A 12777-nucleotide genomic window follows, 5' to 3' on the forward strand; every position below is an offset into this window, starting at 1 on the left:
AGAATATGACCTGGATATCTATTCTTCCTCCATTATAACAGGTTAAGTTCCATGAGATGCCAACACGGACTCACACATAAAAGTTATATACGGGACGCGTGATGCCGACATGGACTCCGCGCTAGGTCACCAGAAAATGCTGTGTAGATCAACAGCGGCTTCTTGACTTCGTTTAAAATACACGGGGACATTTTGAGCCCGGCCAGATGGTCTAGAAACCATACTTGGTCTGTAATATTTATAAGTAACAATTGCGTAATTATTAATTTTTTTGTTATATATTCATAGTAAAATAGTAAAACAAAAATCATGGTGGTAAGCAAGAACAAGATTGAGGAAGTCAGTGTTTATGCTAAAAAGGAAAACTTTTAGGCAGGGTACACAGATATCAGTACTTAGGTTGCGAACTAACTGAAGAATGGGATAGAAGTACGGAAATAAAATGGTGTATTGAGATAGCTACAACTAGTGCTTTTAATAAGATGAAAGCAATATTATGCAATGAAAAACTCAACATCGAAATTAGAACTAGAGTATTGAGATGCTACGTGTTCTCTGTCCTGTTGTATGGAGTTGAGGCCTGGACAATTACAGAGGCGACAGAGAAAAAACTCATTAATTTTGAAATGTGGTGTTATCGAAGAATAAGGAAAATATCTTGGACACAACACATAACAAATGCGGAAACGCTACGAAGAATGAAAAAAGATAAAGAAATACTCAACACTATAAAGAAAAGAAAAATCAGCTACTTTGGTCACATACTAAGAAACGAAAAATACGCATTGATGCGGCTGGTCATACAAGGGAAGGTGGAAGGCAAAAGAGGACCGGGGAGAAGACTCACGTCCTGGCTGAAGAATCTGAATGGAGTGGGAAAACGTCAATAGAACTTTTCAGAATGGTTGCAGATAGAGTCAAATGGGCCATGATGATCACATTTAATGTAAGATGTAAGAATGTAAGAACACATTTTAGGCAAAATAAGCTTTGTTTTCATAAAACAAAACGTAATAACAATTATATCAAAATTGTATCTAAAGTACTACTTTAAGTTTTTGTCACGGAATGTATGACAAAAAACAGCCAAGGCAATAGAATTTTTTACAGCCATCGCATGTCAATGAGGTGTTGGTTGCTTTTCCATAATGACTGGTGTGACAATAAAATCTCCTAATAGGCTCAGAATTAATTTGGTAATCGTCATGGTTTCATTGGCAATGCTTTGATGAGCGACATAGGCATTTATAAGTGCTGTGCCAGTGAAGAGCTCAATCCATAATTTTCTGTACCATTCTATTCCTTTACGTAATGGCGAATTATAGCTTTTCATTTGATCTGATATATCAATGAAGCACCTATATTTGTTATATTAGATGACATTATTTGGCTTTACAACATCACCGCGTGCCTTCTGCATTACCAACATTTCGTTAGCGAATTTGGTATTAACCATCAACACATCTCGCTTGTCCCTCCACTGGTGAACAATGATGCCCGAATTACTTTGTTTAAGTTAAAATCATAGGCATAACCACTACTAGACAAAGTTTGAATAATTTTATCCCAAATTTGTGGCTCTTGTTGGTAATATACTGTTGAATTTTAGTCGCTCTTGAAAAGGCACTAAAGTTGGCAGCCTTGAATTGATCCTTCAGTCGTCTATTGAAGAAGGGAACGATCTTCTTCAATAGACGTCATCTGTTGGTACTGAATTATCTTTGAAATGCAGCGTTTTCCACAATGAATGGAAGCGATTCCTTGACATTACTTTTTTTGATATTATTCACATAAAGATCATTCTTTGACCAACAAAAATTAAAAGATGGAAAATGACATACTCCCTTTCATATATCTATACCAAGGAATCGTTTTATTTTGGCGACATCAGTGTTGTGCCACGTGGTAATACGTGCGCTTTTTTTCTGACTTCTTTCTTGACACTGACACTAAAAATTAAAAAAAAAATCAAAATCAGTTGAACAAAATAAATTAGATATTTACCATCATGGATAAAATACCATCGTCTACAAAATATTCGTAGAATTGAAATGGCGATTGATTTGTTGAAGAACTTTTCGTATAATTGTGTATGAAAACCTGCAGAATTATAGTCCTCAAATGTAAATTTCTGTAAATTTTCGCTGTTGACCGGCCCCCTGACAATAGTTTTATTCATTGCATTTGATACTATTGGTTCTTCTAAAATTTCCTATTTGGAGACTTCAGAATGTTGTGCAATGACAGATTCTATAGCAGCATCAACATGTTCTCCGAAATTCGTATATTCTTTTTCCTGTCCCAACGGTTCGGTATTTCCGGCCACACGTTTTCTTTTTTTATTCTGTTCCGGAGTACTCGATTAATTTTCACTGTCACTAGAATCAGTTGTTGGTACTCGTCCGAAAGATACGTGTCGCCAAACTCATTCAATTCTTCATCTGACAGAATTTTTTGCCAATATTTTTTAAGTTTGAGTTGCTTTTTCTTGTACGACTGCATTGTACCGCTCTAATCTAAGTACTGATAAGAAAAATGCATGCCACGGTGATGCCGCTTTCGCTTGTTAGATTTGCCGACACGTTATCAACAAGCATAAACAAGTCAAGGCGTGATGCCACGTTGGACTCTTATAGGCATTTTCTGATAAATATCTTGCTGGTGGCCGCTAAACTTCAACGTGGACTCACATTTTGAAAAATAAAATATGTTAAGCAAAATTCGCATTTTAGAGTGTTAGATTTTGATTTGAAAGGTAAAAAAAGTAAATACTTAAAGATGAGTAATAGAAATACTTTAAAAAAAAATAATCGACCAATCAAGACATTAAAATTTTCAATAGGATGGCACTTAACCTGCATCACCAATCAGCTCTAATTTGTCCATTATTGAACATTCTGTTGGTATCAGTTGGCAGGTATCAATCGTTTGGACTATGCCCGTTTTTCGAGCAGGGACCTGTACGTTCCCTTAAAGTGAAATCCTTAAACACCGAACTCCTGTCACTATATTTTTAAAATTTAATATTTTCAAAATGTAATATAAGAGTCTTTTGACCTTGATTTGTTGCTACTTTCAACTACTTTTAAGATGTGTTCACTAATGATGGTCCGATATTACTAAAAACGTTCCGAAATTTTTAATCCTTTTTGGATAAATTAAATTTTTAATAAATATACCATTTTACATCAGTGGTTTTTACTTCATTGTAATTTTTTTTAAACTGTGGTGTACAGCCAACTACTGGGATTTTCCGTTTTAATTCATCATCATTTTGGCTTTACAACCCTGTGTGGGTCCTAGCCTCCCCAAGAATTTTTCTCCAGTCGTCCCTATCCATCGCCTTCCTCCGCCAAGCACGTATTTCCATATTTCTCATGTCTTCATCGATGTTATCTAGGAATCTTGTTCTGGGTCTTCCTCTTCTTCTTTGACCAATAGGTCTATCAAGGAGCGTTTTTCTAGCTGGGTCGGTTTGCTCCATCCGCATTACATGGCCTACCCACCTTAGACGTCCTATCTTTATGTGTTTTACGATATGTGGTTCCTGGTATATCCTATAGAGTTCGAAGTTGTATCGTCTTCTCCAGACACCATTTTCATTTACCGCTCCATAGATGCGCCTTAGTATTTTTCTTTCGAAACATCCTAACATGTTTTCGTTGCTTTTTGTTAAAGTCCAGGTTTCTGAACCATATGTTAGGACTGGGCGTATTATTGTTTTGTAGAGTTTTACTTTTGTATTTCTTGATATAACTGTAGATTTAAAAAGAAGATTAAGCCCAAAATAGCATCTATTGGCCGTGCAAATTCTGCGGTTTATCTCTGCGGTAGTGTCATTTTCAGAATTGACGAGCGTTCCCAGGTATACAAATTCGTTAACTGCTTCGATGACGTCATTTTCTATAACAAGTGGCCGTAGTGTTTGTGGTTGCGTACCTATTTTCATGTTTTTTGTTTTATTGGTGTTTATTATTAAACCCATTTTTGTAGCCGCTTCCTTTAATGCTACGTACGCCTCTCGTGCTGCGTTTTCCGTTCTCCCAACAATATTGATATCATCAGCATATGCTAAGATTTGCACAGATTTGTTATATATTGAAGCGGTAGTTGTGATTTGTGACGTACGTATTACTTTTTCCAGAGCTAGATTGAATAGTATACAGGAGAGTGGGTCTCCCTGACGTAGCCCGTTATTTGTTTTAAAAGGTTCAGAGAGTTCCCCCTGGATTCGTACTTTGCATTCAACTTTTTCAAGGGTTAGTTTGGTTAAACTTACCAACTGATTTGGTACTCCTAGGTCTATCATTGCTCTAAACAATTCTCTTCTATTTACAGAGTCGTAGGCTGCCTTGTAGTCTATAAATGTGGTGCGTTTCTACACCGTATTCTAGTGTTTTCTCTAGAATTTGTCTCAGGGTTGAAATCTGATGAATTGTTGATTTAACACCTCTGAAACCAGCCTGGTATTGTCCTAATATTCGCTCTGCATATGGTGCCATACGATGGCATAGTATATTGGAGAATATTTTATACGCTGCATTTAGGAGCCTAATTCCTCGATGGTTAGAGCATTCAAAGATATCTCCCTTTTTGTGTATGGTGCAAAGTATTCCAATATTCTAATCATTGGGAAGGGACTTCTGTATCCATATTTCTTTTATAAGCTGCTGTAGCGCTATTATGATATCGTGGCCACCTTCTTTATATAATTCCGCTGGGAGATTATCTATTCCGGGTGATTTGTTTCTGGCTAGTTTGTTTACAGCGTCTTTAACTTCCAGGATCGTTGGTGGATGCTCCTCCCTCTCGTCTGCTCCGCTTACCTCGCAGCTTTCGTCTTCCGGGTTTTCTTCTTCTTCCCCTATATTAAGTATCTGGTTAAAATATTCCGTCCATCGGTTTAGTACGTCTGTTCTTGTTGTTAAGAGATCGCCATTTAAACTTCTACATTGATTTGTGTTTGCCTTAAATTCTTTTCTGTTGATGTTAACTTTCTTATAGAATGTTCTGAATTCTTTCTCTCTGTTGAGGTTTTCTATATATTGAAGTTCCTTTTTTAAGTGGTTTCGTTTCTTCATTCTGTGTATTTTCTTTTCTTCTCTTCTCTTTGTCTGGTAATTCTCTATGCTTGTTCTAGTTCGGCGGGTAAGCATTTTTGCAAAGGTTCATTTTTTTTCTGTGTTGCGTCTTTGCATTCATCGTCAAACCAGTGATTTTTTCGGGTACAAGTTTCTGTTCCTATTTCATCTTGTGCTGCTGACTCAATATCTTCCCTTATCCTGTTCCAGAATGAGTCTATATCTGTCTGGTCTTCTTCGCCTAGACTTTGATTCCTTAACCTATTGGTAATATTTTTCCAGTACTGTTTTGCAACAGTTGCATCTCTCAGCTTCTGTACATTCCATTTCTTTCTATTTATTTCTTTTTCTTTGTTGGAGTTTGAAATTCTAGCCCTTAGTGTTGAGATCACTAAACAATGGTCTGAGTCTATGTTTGCGCCTCTATAACTTCTGCAGTTTATTATGTCCGTTCCGTGTCTTGAATCTATTAAGATGTGATCAATCTGACTAGTTGTTCTTCCATCAGGGGAGGTCCAGGTTACCTTGTGTATTTCCGTTTTAATTTTTAATCTTAAATAAAAATATTTTTTATATACAACGATTAGTCATGAGCTTTCTTTAGGATTATCTTAAGCTCACATAGTTCAGCATAGAGGAACTGCATAAAAAAGAAATCATAAAAAATTATAAGCCCTAATTCAGTTCAGTGACGTTAATCATTTAATCACTAGACGTTTTTATAATTCATATGTTTTTAAGTACCAGAATTGTTCTTAAATAGCTTAACTGCATGCCCTTAGGAAAGAACTTCCCCAATAAATTGCACGCTGATTATATACATTTTTTGTATTTGCAGGATATACTTATGTATTGTGTTGTCGTTATGGGAAAAACTGCGTTAATTTTATGGTAAAACTGTTGCATTTTTGTAGCGTTAATGGGGAGATTAAAGAAAAGGCTAGAGATATTACTATAAACGTATCATTTGTTTTATATTCTGTTGTCTAAGAAGTACATGATAATTACGTAATGATCTTAACTTTATTGTAAAATTTACGAAACACGCTAGTTCGCTCCCGTGGTCAAAAGAACCTTTTATATGAGGAGTCAGGGGGGAAAACAATCTGAGTACACAAAAACACTTTGCATGGTTTTTAATGTTTCAAATTAAAACAAATTGTTTTAACTCAACCGTATAAATCGGTAAATTCAGTGGTCGGTTGACATGTTTACAGAGGAAAAATCAAGAGAAGACAAAAAATATTTTATTTGCGAGACATCATACAAAAAAATTGAGTGTGTCGGCATTGACCATGAACGTTCTTCCCCAGTACCTTCAAGCTTCTGCATCACAATGTGTTTCTTCCTCAGAACTTCCCGCCTGTTCAGTACCTCGTAAATCAGTGTAGAACTTTCTAGAGTTTACGTTTTCCAAATATTTGGTCAAGTGGACAAGATCTTATAACTTTGCAGCTTTGACCAGAAATGGGTCGTTTCACGTATAAAGCTTCGGGATGATTGCGGCTAGAAACTTCCGGATTTGATATATCATGGGCTTTCCTTAAATTTCTTTTCAGGTTTCTTTTAACTTTGCATTCAAACAGCGATCTTGCAAATAACCCAGAATAGGTATTCTTGTGAAAGATAAATCGAGGGTTATTTTTCTTGATTTCCAATACTGGAATAGGTCTCGTAGGCATTGGCCATTTCTTGGGATATTTGTTGGAGAAATTCTTAGTCCAATTCAGAAATTTAATATCTTTCCCATAGTCCACCACTTGGAACAGTTTCGGTTTCACTTTGCTGTTGCGGAGGACTTCTCTCCAATCATCCGAGTTTCCGTATAAGTTTTGTCATTAACTAAACTCATGTCCCGGTCGCACTCTAGATAGGAATGTCCAATGATGGGAAAAATTACTTTCACAAACTCAAACCGTCCTTCTGTCTGAACTAGATAGTGAAGGAACCGAAAAACTGTGTAATTTTTATTTTGCCTCCACAAAAGTCGAAAAATATTATCAAATTTGGAACCTGAGATGCCAGTACGTTATACACAAAGTTATGAATCATCGAACACACATCATCAGCCCCCTTTTTGCTATCGATTCGTCACTAGTATAGAAAAAAAGAGGTAGAATCGGCCAATACATGTACATTAAAGCTTATAAAATTAAGTTGCCGTTTATAGTAGACATCGTTTGAGGTCACATTAGGGGTTGGTAAATTTTTTTAAAGTCTATGGTTATGGCTTCGGTATCGATTGGTTTTGACGACAATTTTCGATATTTTCTTTTCACACAATAAAATTTTTCACTTTCTCGCAACATGAAGTTGTTTCTCGTCGTTTTTTTCTTGTAATTTCTCCAAAATTTGGGTTTTATATTCATCACTGCTGGCATCTAATTTCTGCGAAAGGGCAGATATCTCCGCTTTTATAGTGTAACAGTAGCTACAGGTGTCTTTCTTAGGAAAACCGAATGCAATATTAAACTTTGTTTCAAAAATTTCGTGAAACTTGTCATAGGATAATTTATAATCGCGACTTTTTCCTGAGTACATATAGTATGTAACTTACTTATGTTGAGTTCTTCAGGGAGATAAGTTTTCTTACTTTTTTTTCGGAAGTAATGCAATTTTCTTCCTTTCAAGGAAACAATAAGTTCTGTCACTTTGACGATAGTATCTTCAGAAATTTTGTGGGGCCTATTTGCGTGATTTCCTCTAGCGTCTAATGGTACAGTGCCAGTTGAGGCCAGTGATTCTCGAAATTTTCTATTTCCACCCGGAAAGCAGGAATTCCATGAATGGATAAGAAGGCTTTGAAACATACTTGCACGTCACGAAATTCTACATCAGGGCCACTCATAACACGATAGGAATAAGAAGCAAGATTGGGTGTTCCTATATTGGGTGTTCCACTCGAATTCGTCAACGCATAGGGAGAACGGTTATCAATTATATTAACACCATTATCCATTCAACCTGTTACTATTGTAGAGTTAAAAATGTTTTTGCAACCGTCTGGTTTTTATTTTTATTGGATTATAAAGAATTTAAGTATAAAAAAATGCCACCACCAATTGAACTAGCTAAAAACGAACAAGCGCGCCAGGACTTTAAAAGATTTTTTCAAGCCAGATAAAATGTTCAACCGAAACAATCTTGAGAAGAATATAGGCAATGAAGCATTAAACCAATTTTCCGCAGTAAGATGAATTGCTATGCAAGTTTTTGCCGTGGAAAATGACCATCTGCCGTCATAATATTCGTGTTCAGCGACCTCGTTAACCCCCGAGTAGCAAAATTAAACTCATTTCAGTCGATATTTTCAAAGTTCCAAATTTTTTATTTTCTATGCACGTCGAGATGTACTTTGTAAATGCATTTTCCTTATGTACAAAATGAAATTTTGTATCATTCTCCGGGCATCAATTTCCTACCCCACTTTCACCCACTTTCCTGACACTCTCACGTATGCAAAAAGTTGCATAGCGATTGATCTTACTGCGGAAAATTGGTAGGTTTAGTGCGTTATTGCCCCGCCTAATAGGTCTACCGACTTGACATTGTTTTAAGAATTACGTAAAACGCAATTACGCAAAAAAATATCATGCAACAAATTAAAAAGATAATAATAGTTAACATTTAAGTATGATAATAGTTATAGTATAGAAAAAAACAGACCCAGTTTATTACACAGATTGGAAATATGTATGTGGAAGTAATAATTGCTCTAGTCGAGTTAATTAGAATTGTACATTTACATAATCTATTTCAACCGGACGCCGTTTGTGGCCTTAAAGAAATATAACAGGTTTTCTTCTCGCTTGTGACTCATTAAGTCACGACCCTCCCTCCAGATGCAAGTTCATTTCTCTAAGCAATCGACGATGACGATAAGTGGCGTTGTTGTGAAGATTTCTACCTGCTTCAGGTGCATTATCGTAAGATGTGGTTTTTGTCGATTTATCTGACTTGCTAATGGTCAATAGCCCCTATTTTTAAAAGGAAACATGTTTTATATTGCGTTAGCAAATGTGTGACTATGAATTTGTGAAATACGAAATTACTGGACTGGTTATATCTAGGAATCACACATTTGCAAATACGGGGTCAGTAATATATGCGACAAAAGATAGAATGATTTAAAAACAGGAATAAAAATCTCGTCAAATGTTACGGATATCGGTAGAAAATGTTTAAAATAAAGTTTTCGGAAGTAAATAAAAAACAATTTTTGTTTATTTTAAAATAAATAATTAACATTCGTACATCTGTTTTATCTCTATAATCATTTAAAAACTTGAAAGTTTAGTAAAAAAATAAAAGTAATAAAATACCTCGTAATGATATCGTTAAAAAATGGTCAATTTTTAAATCTGTAGTGTCTTCCAAGATCTTTAATAGCTGCTTGGTAGCGACTTGGCATGCTTTTTACTACTTTATTAAGCTCATTTGACCCATTAATATTGGTCGTCCATTCACTCTCATCATTACTATCTCCCGTTTCTTTTCCACTGCCATTTTCCTTCATTGTTTCGTCCATGACCTCGTTTTCCCCTTTGTTCTTCTCTTTTGCCTCATCATTTCTCCTCCCGGTTGTCCTCTTCTTCCTCTTCCGCTATTGCCGCCAGCCTCTTTTCGCCTATATCCTCCATAGACTCTCCTACCCCCATACTTACTTTCTTTTTTATTAAGTATTTATTCAAACATCGTATCTGGGCCACATACTTCGAAACAATAAATATTCTTTTCTGCACGTTATTATACAAGGAAGGGTAGAGGGAAGAAAAGGCTTGAGAAGAAGGAAGAAATCTTGGCTGAGCAATATCAGAGATTAGACTAACCTCAGTGTTGAACAGATATTTCATGTTGCAAAAGATAGGGAAGCGTTTAAAGAAGTGATCGCAAACCTCCGTTAGAAGACGGCAAAATAAGAAGAAGAGTTATCCATTTTTCAACCTCGATTCTTCTACCTCGATGCATGTTTCCATAATCTACTTTTCTACTGTTCCATGATTTCCAGTATTTCTTGAGTCATCCAAGGCTTTCGGCTTTCTGTTTTTTGTTTGTAGAGTTTCTTTCTGTGTTTTTATAACAGAATCTTTGGTTTTGCTCCACATAATGTTCACATTCTCAGTGTTTTTCATTTCTGATGTTAATTTCTTCATTTCTTGATTGATACAAGTTGAAGCCTGAGTACGGATTTCATTTATCTTGAGTAACTGAGTATTCACCATAGAACTTTTAGATTTTATTATCTTTTTTAGACTCAGTTTCATTTTTGAGACAAGGAGTTTATGGTCTGAGGGGACATCTGCTCCAGGAAAAGTCTTAACGCTTACAATGGAATTTCTAAATCTTAGATTGGTTAGAATAAAGTCGATCTGATTTCTAATGCAATTTTGTTCATTATCCTGTAGTAACCTCCAAGTATACAGTCTACGGGGTAGTAATCGAACCCATGTGTTCAAAATCGTCAGGTTTTCTTCTTGACAAAATTGAGCCAATCTGTCGCCTCTAGCATTCCTTATTCCTAAACCATAATCACCTATTATATTGTCGACTCTGCCTTTTCCTATCTTTGCATTTAAATCATCCATTATTATAGTAATTTCTTCCTTACTTGTTTATTGTAGAAGTTGTTTGAGTTGTTCATAAAAATGTTCTATTTCAGCTTCTGATTTATCTGCAGTTGGAGCATACACTTGTACTACATTAATGTTCACTGGCTTACCCTGTATTTGTAATAATAGCATTCTATCCGAAAAGGGAACACAATTTACAACGGCTGCTTGGATTCTCCTGGAGATAATTATTCCAACTCCATATAGATGATCTCGGGTGTCATTTCCGGAGTAGTATATCGTTTTATCCATGACCAATGTTTTACCGGAACCAGGCCAGCGCATTTCGCTTATGCCTAATATTTCTAGGTTCAGTCTGTTCATTTTCTGAATCGTGTTGTGCGTCTTTCCTTGTTCGAACAAACTCCTCACATTCCATGTCCCGAAATTGAAAGAGGATTTGTTCTCTATATAGTTAGTTGCCACATTCGGAGGCTCCTCCTCGCGGAGATTCTTAGCACCCCTCAACCATTAAAGGTCCGCCGCGGACTAGGGGCCATGTGATTGACCGTACTTTGCATGGTTATTATTCTAGGGAAATTTGACGATTTTTAATGTAGTGGTTTACCGTTGCCTTCTACATCCTTATGCCATTGACCACTAATAGGTTCATGCGCCTTTGGAGTCAATTTCTCAACCCCAGGACAAAAAAGTGTCCTACCACTTACTAACTCATCGGCTCGTTGGTCAGTTAGTGGGGGATTGCTTATACCGGCAATCACTCGGTGAATGAGAATGTAGGAGAAAGAAATATAGTGACCCGTCTGCATTCGGAAACCTAATAGCCATTCGGGGTCGGAAGAGACAAGAGTTACTCAAGAGAGGCTGATAGGAAAGATTAAAGACATTTTACTCAAGACAAGTTGAAAAAGAATAAAATTTGAAGGCCCTTATGATGCGCCAGGTGCGTTTCATAAGCGTATGAGTATTAATACACTTTGTGTTCCCGCTCATACCTCGGGGTGTTGACTACAGACTGTATGGCTCGTCCAGCATGCCATAGCATGGAGCGTAGTGTGCACGCGTGAATTTAGGATTCTTTTACATAAACTTTGCCACCTGATTCATTTTTAAAATTCACTGCAACAGTGTGAACGATACGCTACCGAATGCTAAACTACGAAATCAATGAGCAATTTATCTCCCTCTAGGTATCTTATGGCAACGTTGATTTACTATTCCATTCTGTTGGTCCTAAGATCACGACGTTGTCATGTATGACTTTTACACAGAATATTATCGTGCTTTTAAATGTTTTTTATATATAAATATTGTTTATAAATATAATATTATACATAAATATTGATGTTATTAAATACATTTTATTAGATACATTAACAAATACAAAATGATCAATAATCTATGATAATTTTGCTGCATGTAAATGATTAAAATATAAATTGCTAGAATATCTGTCATCACAAACTGGCAACGATGTCGTCGCTTTATCGCATTCACATTTCTGAGAATCTACTGCCTACAAATTTGATTCTGAATTATAGTGCCTTACAACAAAACCAGAATACAAGTCCCATCTTTTGATTTGTTGTTATATTATTATATTTTGTAGTGGAAATGATTCTTATAAACTATATATTAATAAAGGTACATAAAAGATACCGAAATTATGAAACTGACTTTAAAAATGCACTATACAAGTATTCTACATGAGCGGTAAGCTATTTCTAGCAAAATGTATGAATACGTAGGCAGTTCATGGTGTAACAAGTATCATCAGCAGTAAACATGGTTTTTTCATATACGTTGTTGTATGTACTTAATATCAGAACTATATTTCTGCTAAGTCAGTACTTTTTATAAAGGTCTTTGTCTTTTTCTTTTGATATATCGACAAGATTTCAATCAGTGTGTTGACCCAGTACAGTCAATATACAGTGTGGTTAAGCACAGCATAGAAAATTTAACTAGCAAATCACGTTCGTTCTATAAATAAGTTTAATGATGCGTTAAAGCGAGAAAGTAATGCACGAAAAGTGGATAATGATAGCGGATTTGAAATAATTAGATTCTGCTTACAAAAACAACATATATACGATGGTACATACTTAGTATTTACTTTTTAATAG

The 12777-nt window shown here is 35.8% G+C and overlaps 2 protein-coding genes across 3 annotated transcripts in view; one reads left to right on the forward strand and one right to left on the reverse strand.

Moving 5' to 3' along the window:
- hiw (MYC binding protein highwire) overlaps window positions 1-12777 on the reverse strand; it is a 415280-nt gene that overhangs the window by 100723 nt on the left and 301780 nt on the right. The window lies entirely within an intron of this gene.
- The window catches only part of be (ben), a 156186-nt gene that overhangs the window by 12910 nt on the left and 130499 nt on the right, over window positions 1-12777 (forward strand). The gene's annotated exons all lie outside the window — the stretch shown is intronic.

The sequence above is a fragment of the Diabrotica undecimpunctata genome, chromosome 8 (assembly GCF_040954645.1).
Source record: "Diabrotica undecimpunctata isolate CICGRU chromosome 8, icDiaUnde3, whole genome shotgun sequence".
Classification (NCBI taxonomy): domain Eukaryota; kingdom Metazoa; phylum Arthropoda; class Insecta; order Coleoptera; family Chrysomelidae; genus Diabrotica; species Diabrotica undecimpunctata.